Raw genomic sequence first — 15,075 nt, forward strand, 5'->3', positions numbered from 1 at the left:
CTGCCACGAGGAGCCTGCCCGTGCTTTCCGGGGCGATGAGGGGGCCCGTCGGGATGCCGGCGCTCCCTCCCGGTGAGGCTCCGGTTCCGCCGCCCGTCGCGGGGTCGGCCGGGGCCGGGCGGTCGGCGGGTCGCGGCGCGAGTGGTCGCGGCGGGCCGGGGGTCGGTGCGGGGCGCGCGGGCGGCGAGGCGCCGCGCCTTCCACCCCCCCCCCCCCAGCCGCGGCCGGCCTTCTGCCGGCGCCGGTCCGTGCCGGGACGTGTCTCCGCGGCGTCCGGCGGGGTGTCTGGGCCGGGAGGGGGGGCTCCGCGCCGCGCGGGCAGTGCGCGGAGGGGGTCGCGGCGGGGGCTTGGGGGTGCGGCCGGGCCAGAGCTCCCGTTCCCCGAGCAGCCGGCACGGGAGACACGGGGCACCGAAGGGGCCGGCGGGGCGGGGCGCGACTGGACTCTTCCGGTCAGTCTGAGCGTGTCCGGGCCGCGGGGCTGGCAGGTTTGGGGGGATTTGGGGGTTTGCGTGGGTCTGTGTCTCTCTCTAGTTGCGGCTTGTGGGTTTTCTGTCTCGCGGGGCTGTTTTGGCAGAGGAGGGCTTAGGGCTTCTCTTGTGGCTGCTGTGGCGTTCAGTGGTTATCGGGGGTTCTTGTGGTGTCTGGGGTTTCCGGGTTTGCTGGTTTCTTCGGCTCGGTGGTTATTTTGCTCTGGTCTTTTGTTGGTTTTCTGGTTTGGGTTTCTTTTGTGGTTTTAATTGGGTTTTTGGGGGTTCCGTGGCTCGCAGGGTTTCTATAATTTTTTATGGTAAATGAAAATGGAGCACAGGTTCTGCTCTGCCTTTTGTTTCCTTGTCAGCCTTTGTTGCCCTTGTGAAATGTCCAAGCCCATTGGAGACATTACTGTTTGGCTTGCTATTTGAGCTTTCTTCTTGGATACCTTGTACCCATTAAGTCCCCAAAAGTTTAAGAGTTGGGTGGTTACCCATCCAGAACCTGTTGTCCTTCTTGTGAGTCTTGGTCCTTCCCAGCCCTCCACTGACCCCTGCCCTTTCTTACTACTCCTCTGATTTTTTTTTTTTTTTTTTCCCCTTGCCTGTACTTCTCTATTCTACTGTCCTGCTCCCTTTTCTTCTCTCCCTTTCTCTTTCTTCATCTCCCTCTCCCTTTTCTTTTTCTCTCTGTGCTTTTTTCCTGCTTTCTCTTCCTCCTTTTTTCGTCTTCCATCTCTGTCCTGCAGGCCACTGCAGTTACTTTCCTTTTCCATCTCTTTGTCGTGATCTGCACCTGTCTTGTTTTCTCCAAAAATTTCTCTAGCCTGTTGTCTGGTGTTCTTTTTTTTTTTTCATTCTATATCTCACTGTCCCAGGCAGCAAGCTGACCCTTGAATATGCTTTATTCTCCATAAATGCAGGTGCTGTTGGCAGCAGTTCATGAAACGAGGGGCATCTCCAGCAGATCCTGTAGAAGACAGAGTTGCTGCCTGAGGAGAGCACGCCTCAAAGTGTGCATCGTCAGATTTGCGCTCGCTAGAGAGTATGGGACGAAGCTGGCATTGGCGTCCTGTCCAGCCAGTGTCAGGTGACACCCACTTTGCTGCGCACTGGTTACAGGAGGATCTAGAGTAATACAGATGTACTTCTCAGCGAAGGCAGCGAAGCAACACTTTCCTTTCAAACGGTGAGGCTGGTAAGGAAAGCGCAGTTTGTCTCTGACTGTCTCTATTCCCTTTGTCTCAGGGAGGCTGAATGAAAATGATGACTTCTTGACTGTGTTATCACACTGGGTGAGTAGGTGTGACATGCTGGAGCTGGATACTGAAGTTGAGTACGTGGTGGAATCGATGGATCTGTGTTTTCTGCATGGAGAAGGTAACCTGTCATTCGTTTATTTTTCTTAAAATGAAGCAAAGGACTAGGGAAGGTGGGTTCTTCTTCACAGCGCAGATTTTGATGACATTGTTGGAGTAGAAATCCATCCAAGGGTGGTCCTAAAGTTGGCAACATCAGTAGCATAACAAGAGAGTCTCATGGTTCCACTGTAAAGTGGAAGTACAGAAAGCTGTTCAGCTCGCAGAGTGCAGGCCTGTGTGACCTGGGAATCTACTGATGGACTCTGCCTTATGAGGTGAGATATTTTCGATCGAGCAGGGGGAGTCATCGTGACTTAACAATGTGGTAGCTACACTTGTGATGGGCTCCTGCAGTTTTATCAGCTGTCGGACCCCGGAAGGCCTTCATCCTCCCTCCGTCTCTAGGATGAAAAGGCAAAAAATGCCATATTGTGAGGATGATTGAGTACAATTTTCTGCCGCTCCATAAATAACTTTGATACTTAGTATATGTTAGGAGTGCTTGTGGGAGCTTCAGCCTCTTCTCGAAGCAGTCCCGTCTGTCTAAAGCGCGTGCTTTTAAAAACATCTGTGTGTTACATACATTAGGAACTAAAACTGCAGCTTGATTTTCCTCCTCTAGGGCTGATTTTTCATAATTGCTTCACCCCGGTAACAGAAACGGATAGGCCCTGTTTCGTCAGGGTCAGTCCTGACCTCGTTTAAATGCTGCTGCAAAGCTTCAGTGTTTCAGTTTGCAAGCTGTAAAAATACTTTGTTAAAGATAAGAGTGCTTCTTGGAACTTAAGTGGTAGAACCGCCTTCTCAATGGTAGCTTTTGCTGGCTTGCTTTTGTGCAATGTACATCTTTGCCATTGTGATTTAGCGTGCCTGATTGGTTTAGCATACAGACATTGGCACCCGCTGAGTTGATAAACAGGTCTTTCTCACTGTGCCATTTTTCCACTTCCTTTAATTGTATCTTTTTCAGTCTGTAACCACAGTTAATGTCTTTTTTTTTTAAAAAAAGCACACTACAGCAGCTTGCTTTGTTCATGTGTTCAAAAGATGTTTGTGGTTGCTTTTCCCCCAGTTGTTGCTTGGTTTTTTTTCCTCTTTAAATGCTTTCTGAAAGGTAGAACTGCATTTCCTTGTAGGGTGCACTTAGACTTTTTCCATGTTATCGGAGTTGTAAGAACATGTCAGTTTCAACACAGAAAAAAGGTCCAGCTTTTGCCACGAGGCTTTTGCCATTAGGGTTTAGCCTAATGTTGCCGAGGAAGCTTTCTTTCTGCTTCCCTCTAAGCCTTACTGTAAAAAAGAAAAAAAGCTGTCATGGGAAAGCCGGTTAAATCGGGCTCGGACCCCAGATTGTCACCGGTTTAATGCAATGAAAGTGTCCTGACTGGACTGAAGCACCCTAAAACACTTTGCGTGCTGCAGCATAAGAATGCAGATGGCTTATCACGCAGTAACTTGGGGATCAGCACCGTTTGCTGCCACTGGCAGAGGCTTTTTTCTTATTCCTTCTGACTGACACGGCGATAGCAGGTGCCTGTTTTGTGGCAGTAGTGCAGCAGCACCATCTCTCGACCCTGCTGCCTCAGACATTGCTTAGCCTCACTGCATTTTGTTTCCTGGTTTTGCTCGGCAGGACAAGTCCTGTTTGGCTGTAATTGCAGGGTTAGAGTGTAATATGAGGAAAGGAGGGTGTTGGCTTAGGAATTTCTGTTCCGCTTGCCACAGTTTTGCCACCAGTATTGCAGTTGGCGAGGTGGCTGTCGGGCGTGGGAATCGCGGGGGTGAGTCTCAGTGTGGGGACAGGTTTGTTGCTGACGCTTCAGCTGTTGGGGTTTTTGAGTTGCTGATGTGTGTTTTCTCATTCTACAGAACCACCTTCATGTTGCGTTCCAGGGAGTGTACTGTGGATGTACAGGAAAGATCTTTCCTGGTGAGACTGTCTATAACCACCGAAGATGTTCGCCAGCTCTGCGCTGAGAAGTTCGAGGTGGACAAGCCGGCAGAGTGCAGCCCGTTTCTTGTTGTCGATGACACCTGGCAGCAGCTGACGGAGCATACCTGCCCTCGGGAAATGAAGGCTGAGTTGCACAGCTGTCCCCAACCCCAGGTCTTCCACTTTGTCTACAAATGTGTTAACAGAGATCTGTGTGGTGCCATTTGTCACAGTGATGACTCCACGTTTTAAAAGCAGCAGCTCGTCGTTGGATTTCTGTTCCTCTTGTTAACGGCTGAAAACATCTTTGTTGGCTGGCATTCCTTAGGAGCCGAGACTGGTCTTAAACCAGGATTGCCCAGTAAAAATCCCTTAGCCACATCAGGCATAGCTTAGAAAACCCCATGTAAATCGTGCCCAGGGCCGGTTATGCAGACTATTCCACCAGCGTGTTTGAGCGAACAGCCACAAGACTCTGCTGCAGCATATCATATCGTGGCCCTCGGCAGGTTGTCTGCTGTGGTGTGCAAATGTCTTATTTTTTTTGCACCTGGCCTCTAGCCACATGTCATTTTGATTTATATATGTGTATGCTAGACAAGCATTGCAGTAAACTGGCTGGTGTTAGCTTGGATTCGACTTGTCCCATTCAGGGCATCAGTTAACTCAGAATTACCTGGATGATTGATTGCATTCTTTCCTGGTTTTTTTTTGTTTTGTTTTGTTTTTAATTACAGAAAATTGTGGGGGTTTATTATAGACATCTTGCAGCAGTTGCAGGTAGACTGTCAGGGTCGTCTTCTAAAAATATTTTTTCAGCTGTAAAGAATTCAGTAATTATGCATGTGATTTTAACATTCAATATACAAGAATAAGTCTCTTTCGGGTTTTGGCGTATTGCATTTAAGGTCTCTATGGTTTCTCCTCTTTTCCTGTTACAGGTGAGTTCTTGGGAGCTTGTGGTACCTGTAAGAAGGTCGTAGTATTGGCGCTGGTGATTTCATTGCCTTTATCTGAACTGGATGTGCTGTTACCTGGGTTAGTGTTTCTATCCATTGGTTTAGACAGCCTTGTGGGTAGGAAGAGGAAGTTGAAAGAAAAGGATGTAGAGAAGGGGCAGAGAAAGAACGCAGAGAACCGAGTTTAGGATTAAAATGTGTTAGTCTGTCTGCTGGTGCAGGCTCCTCTCAGAAAATGAGCCAAGGAGGTTGGTAAGGTGTTTGTAGTTTTACTGATTTTTTTTTTTTTTTTTCCTGGTTTTTGTGGCTATAGGGGTTGGGTGGGTTGGTTTTTTTACAGGCTCTGGGATTTGTGGGGTTAGTGTGGGCTTGTGAGGTTTTTCTGTTGGTTTGTTTTTTTTAACTGGGGTTCTAAGGGGGGGGTTTGGTTCTCTGCCTTTTGAAGGCTTTGGGGTTCTGTGGGTTGCGGGTTTGGGGGAGGGCTAGGGGCTTCTGTGGTGTTTTGAGTTCCCGCAGCTTTTCTTGTGGGGTCTGGGGTTTGTGTGTGTCTTTAATGGGGGTTTGTGGCTTCTTTGGCTTTTGGGCTTTGTGGGGGTTTCTAGTTTGTGGGAATTCTTTGGGTATTTTGGTTTGGTTTTTCTTAGGCTGAGAGGCTTTAGGAGGAAAGCCTGTTCTGAGCGTGGTGTTCTCCTTGTAACAGAAGCAGGGTCTCACTGTGGCATGCCAGCTGTCATGGCTAACAAGGGAGCTTTTTTGTTTTGTGTTGTTATAAATATTACAAGAGTTCCACTTTGTAAAATGCTTTTGTGATGAGTTCAGGCTACGTCTTGCATCCATTGAAAGCAGTATTTACTGGGGCCGAGTCTTCCTGTTTGGAGCTGAGGAAGGAAGTATGGATTGAATAACAATGTATTGGTTTTTGACCTGCAGATGGTGGAAGAAAGTGAGGAAAGACTAACAGAAGAGCAGATTGAGTCACTTCTCCAGGCAGTCACCAGTCTTCTTCCAGGGGATCCAGAAGAACAGCCAAGAGACTTGGCAATGTTGGCTGAAGACGAAGGTGACCAAACCTTGGAGGCATCTCAGCCCAAAGCTGGCAACGGTTTCGACAGAGGAGAATCGGCTAACAATTTTCTGGGTTATACTTGGCAGCAGTTTACTGTTGTATTGGACATTGTTGTAAAATGCCTTAGACTTTTTATTATTCAGAGGTGATGAGGGAACCAGTTGTTTCCAAGAAAGCGTGGCCAAGGCCACTGTTGTTGTGGCATCTTTCCATCGATGGGGCTGGCAGCAGCTGAGTCAGGGCGGTTGGCTCTTTTTGGGGGACTATGGGGTCTTTACAGGGTCTCTTTTTGGTGGGGTCTAGGGCTTTTGGGGGGGGTTCTCTAAGGGGGGGTGTGGGGTTCTTTGAGGGGATCTTTATGGGGTCTCATTTTGGGGGGGATGTGAGGGGCTTGGGGGCGTCTTTAAGGAGTCTCAGGTTTTTTGGGGGGTGGTTAGGGTTCTTTATGGGGTCTGTTTGGGGGGTCTGGGTTTTTTGGGGGGGCTCTTTGTGGGCTTTGGGGAGTTGGGGGGCCCTAAGGGCCTTTTTAGGGGATCGTGGGGGGGCTCTTTGGGGGGGGGGGGTGTCTCTGAGGGGTTCTGGGGGGGTCTCTCTAGGGTCTATTTTTGGGGTGTTGGGGGTTCCTTCGGGGGTCTTCTAGGGGGTCAGGGGCCATGTTGGGGTTCGAGGGCTCTCAGAGGGGTCGCAGTAGGGTTGGGAGGGGGGTTGAATTCGCTGGAGGAGATGGGGGGTTGTTAATGAGCGCAGGTCAGCGGCAGACGGGTAATTAGTGGGGCAGGGGGAGCCGAAAAGGGCCGAGCAGAGGCGGAGAGATACGAGCAGAGGCGGAGAGATACGAGCAGAGGCGGAGAGATACGAGCACTGGCGGAAAGGCCCGAGCACTGGCGGAAAGGCCCGAGCGGGGATTCGAACACGGGGGTCCTCGGTGCTGCCGCCTTGCGGACACGCAGCGGTACTGCGCCCGGGTGGCGCAGCGCACGGAAGCCGCCGCGTTCTGCTGCCTCCGTGCACACTCGCCGCGTTCCTGCGCGGGTGCGCGCAGAGCCCGCTGCGTGCGGACTGCGGCCGGGCGGCGCAGCGCGAGCGGCAGGGCGCTTTAACGAGGGACGCCGCCATTGCGGGGCGGCCGCTCCCTCCCGGTGAGGGGGGGGTTCCGCCGCCCGTCGCGGGGTCGGCCGGGGCACTGTCAGGTCCGGGGAACCTCCGAAGGCGATGGGACTCCCTCGGGGGGGGCAGATTTTGGGAGGGGGCGCGCGGGGGGGGGGTCACTGTCATGTGCGGGGATTCGAAGACGGGGTGAGGTCGCCCATCCGGGCGCTGACCGAGCTGGTACCTGCTTAGCTTCCCGGACGGGGAAGCTGTGAGGTCACCGGACGCTCCCTCCCGGAGAGGCGCCGGTACCCCCCCCCCCGCCCCCCCTCGCGGGATCGCTCGGTGCTGCCGCCTTGCGGACACGCAGCGGTACTGCGCCCGGGTGGCGCAGCGCACGGAAGCCGCAGCGTTCCGAAAGTTCCCTCCCGGTGAGGCGGGGTTTCCTTCGCCCGTCGCGGGGTCGGCCGGGGCACTGTCAGGTCCGGGGAACCCCCGAAGGCGATGGGACTCCCTCGGGGGGGCAGATTTTGGGAGGAGGGGCGCACGTGGCGGGGGCACTGTTAGGTGCGGGGATTCGAAGACGGGGTGAGGTCGCCCATCCGGGCGCTGACCGAACTGGTCCCTGCTTAGCTTCCCGAACGGGGCAGCTGTGCTATGTAGCCCCCCCCAAGCTCGCGCCCCCAAACGGGGGCCCGGATGCCCCCCGGCGGCCATTTTTCCGCCGGAGCCGCACGGAGATGGGCGCCGCCATGCCCGGAAGCCCCCCGGCGGCCATTTAACCGCCGGAGCCGTACGGAGATGGGCGCCGCCATGCACTAAATCCCCCGGCGGCCATATTTCCGCCGCAGCCGCACGGAGATGGGAGCCGCCATGCCCGGAAGCCCCCCCGGCGGCCATTTAACCGCCGGAGCCGCACGGAGATGGGCGCCGCCATGCCCGGAAGCCCCCCGGCGGCCATTTTTCCGTCGGAGCCGCACGGAGATGGGCGCCGCCATGCCCGGAAGCCTCCCAGCGGCCATTTTTCCGCCGGAGCCGCACGGAGATGGGCGCCGCCATGCCCGGAAGCCCCCCAGCGGCCATTTTCCCGCCGGAGCCGCACGGAGATGGGCGCCGCCATGCCCGGAAGCTCCCCGGCGGCCATTTTTGCGCCGCAGCCGCACGGAGATGGGCGCCGCCATGCCCGGAAGCCCCCCGGCGGCCATTTTTCCGCCGGAGCCGCACGGAGATGGGCGCCGCCATTCCCGGAAGTCCCCCGGCGGCAATTTAACCGCCGGAGCCGCACGGAGATGGGCGCCGCCATGCCCGAAAGCTCCCCGGCGACCATTTTTGCGCCGGAGCCGCACGGAGATGGGCGCCGCTATGCCCGGAAGCCCGCCGCCGGACATTTAACCGCCGGAGCCGCACGGAGATGGGCGCCGCCATGCCCGGAAGCCCCCCGGCGGCCATTTTTCCGCCGGAGCCGCACGGAGATGGGCGCCGCCATTCCCGGAAGTCCCCCGGCGGCCATTTAACTGCCGGAGCTGCACGGAGATGGGCGCCGCCATGCACTAAATCCCCCGGCGGCCATTTAACCGCAGGAGCCGCACGGAGATGGGCGCCGCCATGCCCGGAATTCCCCCGGCGGCCATTTAACTGCCGGAGCTGCACGGAGATGGGCGCCGCCATGCACTAAATCCCCCGGCGGCCATTTAACCGCCGCAGCCGCACGGAGATGGGCGCCGCCATGCCCGGAATTCCCCCCGGCGGCCATTTTTCCGCCGGAGCAGCACAGAGATGGGCGGCGCCATGCCCGAAAGACCGCGGCGGTAATTTTTGCCCCGGAGCCGCACGGAGATGGGCGCCGCCATGCTCGGAAGCCCCCCGGCGGCCATTTAACCGCCGGAGCTGCACGGAGATGGGCGCCGCCATTCCCCGAAGTCCCCCGGCGGCCATTTAACCGCCGGAGCCGCACGGAGATGGGTGCCGCCATGCCCGGAAGCCCCCCGGCGGCCATTTTTCCGCCGGAGCCGCACGGAGATGGGCGCCGCCATGCCCGGAAGCCCCCCGGCGGCCATTTAACCGCCGGAGCCGCATCGAGATGGGCGCCGCCATGCCCGGAAGCCCCCCGGCGGCCATTTTTCCGCCGGAGCCGCACGGAGATGGGCGCCGCTATGCCCGGAAGCCCGCCGCCGGACATGTAACCGCCGGAGCCGCACGGAGATGGGCGCCGCCATGCTGGAAGCCATTTTTCCGCCGTAGCCGCACGGAGATGGGCGCCGCCACGCCCGGAAGCCTCCCGGCGGCCATTTTTCCGCCGCAGCCGCACGGAGATGGGCGCCGCCATTCCCGGAAGTCCCCCGGCGGCCATTTTTCCGCCGGAGCCGCACGGAGATGGGCGCGGCCATGCCCGGAAGCCCCCCGGCGGCCATTTTCCCGCCGCAGCCGCACGGAGATGGGCGCCGTCATGCCCGAATACCCCCGGCGGGCATTTTTCCTCCGGGGCCGCACGGAGATGGGCGCCGCCATACCCGAAAGCCCCCCGGCGGCCATTTTTCCGCCGCAGCCGCACGGAGATGGGCGCCGCCATGCCCGGAAGCTCTCCGGCGGCCATTTTATCGCCGCAGCCGCACGGAGATGGGCGCCGCCATGCCCGGAAGCCCCCCGGCGGCCATTTCCCCTCCGGAGCCGCACGGCGATGGGCGCCGCCATTCCCGGAAGTACCCCGGCGGATATTTAACCACCGCAGCCGCACGGACATGGGCGCCGCCATACCCGGAAGCCCCCCGGCGGCCATTTAACCGCAGGAGCCGCACGGAGATGGGCGCCGCCATGCCCGCAATTCCCCCCGGCGGCCATTTTTCCGCCGGAGCCGCACGGAGATGGGCGGCGCCATGCCCGAAAGACCGCGGCGGCAATTTTTGCCCCGGAGCCGCACGGAGATGGGCGACGCCATTCCCGGAAGTCCACCGGCGGCCATTTAACCGCCGGAGCCGCACGGACATGGGCGCCGCCATGCCCGGAAGCCCCCCGGCGGCCATTTTTCCGCCGGAGGCGCACGGAGATGGGCGCCGCCATGCCCGGAAGTCCCCCGGCGGCCATTTAACCGCCGGAGCCGCACGGAGATGGGCGCCGCCATGCCCGGAAGCCCCCCGGCGGCCATATTTCCGCCGCAGCCGCACGGAGATGGGCGCCGCCATGCCCGGAAGCCCCCCGGCGGCCATTTAACCGCAGGAGCCGCACGGAGATGGGCGCCGCCATGCCCGCAATTCCCCCCGGCGGCCATTTTTCCGCCGGAGCCGCACGGAGATGGGCGGCGCCATGCCCGAAAGACCGCGGCGGCAATTTGTGCCCCGGAGCCGCACGGAGATGGGCGCCGCCATGCCCGGAAGCCCCCCGGCGGCCATTTAACCGCCGGAGCCGCACGGAGATGGGCGCCGCCATGCCCGGAAGCCCCCCGGCGGCCATTTTTCCGCCGGAGCCGCACGGAGATGGGCGCCGCCATGCCCGGAAGCCATTTTTCCGCCGGAGCTGCACGGAGATGGGCGCCGCCATGCCCGGAAGCCCCCCGTCGGCCGTTTTTCCGCCGCAGCCGCACGGAGATGGGCGCCGCCATGCCCGGAAGCCATTTTTCCGACGGAGCCGCACGGAGATGGGCGCCGCCATACCCGAAAGCCCCCCGGCGGCCGTTTTTCCGCCGGAGCCGCACGGAGATGGGCGCCGCCATACCCGAAAGCCCCCCGGCGGCCATTTTTCCGCCGGAGCCGCACGGAGATGGGCGCCGCCATGCCCGGAAGCCCCCCGGCGGCCATTTTTCCGCCGGAGCCGCACGGAGATGGGCGCCGCCATTCCCGGAAGTCCCCCGGCGGCCATTTTTGCGCCGGAGCCGCACGGAGATGGGCGCCGCCATTCCCGTAATTCCCCCGGCGGCCATTTAACCGCCGGAGCCGCACGGAGATGGGCGCCGCCATGCCCGGAAGCCCCCCGGCGGCCATATTTCCGCCGCAGCCGCACGGAGATGGGCGCCGCCATGCCCGGAAGCCCCCCGGCGGCCATTTAACCGCAGGAGCCGCACGGAGATGGGCGCCGCCATGCCCGCAATTCCCCCCGGCGGCCATTTTTCCGCCGGAGCCGCACGGAGATGGGCGGCGCCATGCCCGAAAGACCGCGGCGGCAATTTGTGCCCCGGAGCCGCACGGAGATGGGCGCCGCCATTCCCGGAAGTCCCCCGGCCGCCATTTAACCGCCGCAGCCGCACGGACATGGGCGCCGCCATGCCCGGAAGTCCCCCGGCGGCCATTTTTCCGCCGGAGCCGCACGGAGATGGGCGCCGCCATGCCCGGAAGCCATTTTTCCGCCGGAGCTGCACGGAGATGGGCGCCGCCATGCCCGGAAGCCCCCCGTCGGCCGTTTTTCCGCCGCAGCCGCACGGAGATGGGCGCCGCCATGCCCGGACGCCCCCCGGCGGCCGTTTTTGCGCCGCAGCCGCCCGGAGATGGGCGCCGCCATGCCCGGAATTCCCCCCGGCGGCCATTTTTCCGCCGGAGCCGAACGGAGATGGAGCCGCCATGCCCGGAAGCCCGCCGGCGGCCATTTTTTCGCCGGAGCCGCACAGAGATGGGCGCCGCCATTCCCGGAAGCCCCCCGGCGGCCATTTTTCCGCCGGAGCCGCACGGAGATGGGCGCCGCCATGCCCGGAAGCCCCCCGGCGGCCATTTTTCCGCCGGAGCCGCACGGAGATGGGCGCCGCCATGCCCGGAAGCCATTTTTCCGACGGAGCCGCACGGAGATGGGCGCCGCCATACCCGAAAGCCCCCCGGCGGCCGTTTTTCCGCCGGAGCCGCACGGAGATGGGCGCCGCCATACCCGAAAGCCCCCCGGCGGCCATTTTTCCGCCGGAGCCGCACGGAGATGGGCGCCGCCATGCCCGGAAGCCCCCCGGCGGCCATTTTTCCGCCGGAGCCGCACGGAGATGGGCGCCGCCATTCCCGGAAGCCCCCCGGCGGCCATTTTTGCGCCGGAGCCGCACGGAGATGGGCGCCGCCATGCCCGGAAGCCATTTTTCCGACGGAGCCGCACGGAGATGGGCGCCGCCATACCCGAAAGCCCCCCGGCGGCCGTTTTTCCGCCGGAGCCGCACGGAGATGGGCGCCGCCATGCCCGAAAGCCCCCCGGCGGCCATTTTTCCGCCGGAGCCGCACGGAGATGGGCGCCGCCATGCCCGGAAGTCCCCCGGCGGCCATTTAACGCCGGAGCCGCACGGAGATGGGCGCCGCCATGCCCGGAAGGCATTTTTCCGCCGGAGCTGCACGGAGATGGGCGCCGCCATGCCCGGAAGCTCCCCGGCGGCCATTTTTCCGCCGGAGCCGCACGGAGATGGGCGCCGACATTCCCGGAAGTCCCCCGGCGACCATTTAACCGCCGGAGCCGAACGGAGATGGGCGCCGCCATGCACGAAATCCCCCGGCGGCCATATTTCCGCCGCAGCCGCACGGAGATGGGAGCCGCCATGCCCGGAAGCCCCCCGGCGGCCATTTAACCGCAGGAGCCGCACGGAGATGGGCGCCGCCATGCCCGAAGCCCCCCGGCGGCCATTTTTCCGCCGCAGCCGCACGGAGACGGACGCCGCCATTCCCGTAAGTCCCCCGGCGGCCATTTAACCGCCGGAGCCGCACGGAGATGGGCGCCGCCATGCCCGGAAGCCCCCCGGCGGCCATTTTTCCGCCGGAGCCGCACGGAGATGAGCGCCGCCATGCCCGGAAGCCCCCCGGCGGCCATTTTTCCGCCGGAGCCGCACGGAGATGGGCGCCGCCATGCCCGGAAGCCCCCCGGCGGCCATTTAACCGCCGGAGCCGCACGGAGATGGGCGCCGCCATGCCCGGAAGCCCCCCGGCGGCCATTTAACCGCCGGAACACCATCGAGATTGTCGCCGCCATGCCCGGAAGTTCTCCGACGCCCATTTTACCGCCGGAACACCATCGAGAGTTTACTCTCTATTCCGGGAAGTCCTTCGACAGCCATTTTACCCCCGAAGTACCACAGACAACTTCATCTTTATGCTCGGAAGATGTCTGACGGCCATTTTACTGGAGAGATATCGTATGGTTTTATGTTGTCTTACCAGCTTCTTTTTCCCAGTCATCAATTGCTCCCTCTCTGCTCTTTAGTATGTCATAGTTGTTTTGTGTGTGTGCTCGGGGACGAGGTTGAGTTGGGAGAGGTTGAATTTTTTTTTTTTTTTTTTAGGCGAGTTGAGGGTTTGTATGGAGTTTTTTTGTTGTTTGTGGGGGTTTTTTTTTGGGTTTGTGTGTTTATTTGCGTCTAGGGTTTGTGTAAATTTGTGGTTTTTTTTTTTAAATTGGTTTTTGGTATTTGTGTTGGTGAATTGTGTGTGCTTGTGGGGTTTGGCAGTTTGTAGGGTGTCCTGGTTCAGCCCCAGGCAGCAGCTGATCTCCACATGCCGCTCGCTCCCCCCTACCACAGCAGGAATGACAGAATTACTCGGTTGGGAAAGACTTTTGAGATCATGGAGTCCAACCGTACCTGTCCTCTACTAAACCAGGAGAAACACACATAGGCCTCACGGGCTGGGATAAGGAGAGTTTACGGACACGGCACAGTGAGGGGAGCAACAACAGAGTCTGTGACAGAAAACATAAACAAACATAGAAAACATATCAGCCTCTGATAACTTAGAGTACTTCATGGATGCTGGACCACACACAGACTGTGTCAGCACCACACAGCCCCACTCCTCCTTGACCTGCCCCTTTTATGGGTGGTGTAGTGTCACGTGGTATGGAAAGCAGTCTGGGCCACCTCAGGTCAACTGTGCTGGCTCCTTGTGAAACTTAACTCTGTCCTGGCTGGAACCAGGACAGGGTTTACTTTGGTTGTGGCTATTTTTGCTTACTTGTTTTGTTCATCTCTCTCTGACTGACTGTCCCTATTTTTTAATTCCTTCCTCTACCTGTCTAAGACAGTATGGACTTTTTCCTGCCTCTCTTCCTATCTGCCTGCCGCTTCTTTCTCTGTATCTGACAAGCTCCCTGTCTCCATCTTTCTCTGGCTGCACCCTTCCCCATGTCCTGCTTTCTTGCTACAGCCCAGCTATCACACTGGCACCACTTTTCTAACATTCTGTACTGTAGTGTTCTGCTCCTCAATTGTTGGTAGCGTCTTCCACCTTGGCATAGCAGCCCATATCTCCAGCAGCCTGCTAGGCCAGCTGTCCGTTTCCCACTGGACTGCGGAGCACAACTCTGGGAATGAGTGCTGAGGTACCTTGGAGTGGCCTCTGGAACAAAGTGACTCCCAGGACTGGTTCCATGCTGAATAAACACCTGCAGCCTTTGACCTCCTGGCTGCATCTGCTTGTCCTTTGTCCTGGGGAAAGGGCTTTGAGGGAGGCCAGGGGATGAGTTGTTGAGGATCAGGCAGTGCCACTGGCCCCATCTGCCCTGCCCCCATCTCTTTCCCATGCTGCTGTGATTTTCTTTGCTTCCCTTTACCTTTTCTCTTCTCTCTTTTCTTCTGCCCTGCTTCCTCTTTCTCTATCCCTCTTGTACTCATTCTCCCTTTTATTTTAACCTTTATGCTTTTGCCCTGCTTTCTCTCAGCATTTTTTCCTCATCCTCTATCTCGGTCCTGTAGCTGCTCATTGTTTCTTCTTTTTCCATTTCTTTGCCCTGAACTGCATCAATCTATCTTCTTTTTTCTTTTTCTCTTTCTCACCTTTCCATATCCCCCTGCCTCCCCCTGCACCCCTCTCCTATCCCCCTATCCTCCACCACTCCTACCACCCTTTTTTTTTACTTGTTCTTTTCCTCTCTATACCTGTACATGCCGCTCCATGTCCTGGCTTTTTATCTCTCTCTCCCCCCCCGCCCTCAATTTCTCTTTTCATTTTTATCTTTATCCTTCTCTCTGCAGTTTGGTGTCATTTTCATTCTGCATCGCACTGTTCTTCTCTCTTACTCTCTCTGAGCCTTTGTCCTGCTTTCTGTTCCTGTTTCTGTTTTTTCCTCTCCTGTTCCATCTTTCTGTCATTTTTCACTGGCACTTTCATTGGCTCTCTCCCAGCATCCTCCTCTGAGTCCACCTGTTTTTTGTATTGTCCCACTTTTTATCTACCTGTCCCTCACATGTTTTCTGTGCCCTTTGTTGTGTCTTTCTGTCTTTCCTTGTCCCTCTGGCCTTCTGCCAGTGATGGTG

At 58.6% G+C, this 15,075-nt stretch overlaps 1 long non-coding RNA gene across 1 annotated transcript; it reads left to right on the forward strand.

Moving 5' to 3' along the window:
• Positions 1-900: 900 nt before the first annotated feature.
• Positions 901-5,982, forward strand: LOC311192643. Its single transcript, XR_014617348.1, has 4 exons — positions 901-1,853; positions 3,704-3,941; positions 4,709-4,805; positions 5,657-5,982. It is a non-coding gene; the product is annotated as an uncharacterized lncRNA (long non-coding RNA).
• The last annotated feature ends 9,093 nt before the right edge of the window (positions 5,983-15,075 follow it).

Source organism: Gallinula chloropus (genome assembly GCF_964237585.1).
Source record: "Gallinula chloropus genome assembly, chromosome: 5".
NCBI lineage: Eukaryota > Metazoa > Chordata > Aves > Gruiformes > Rallidae > Gallinula > Gallinula chloropus.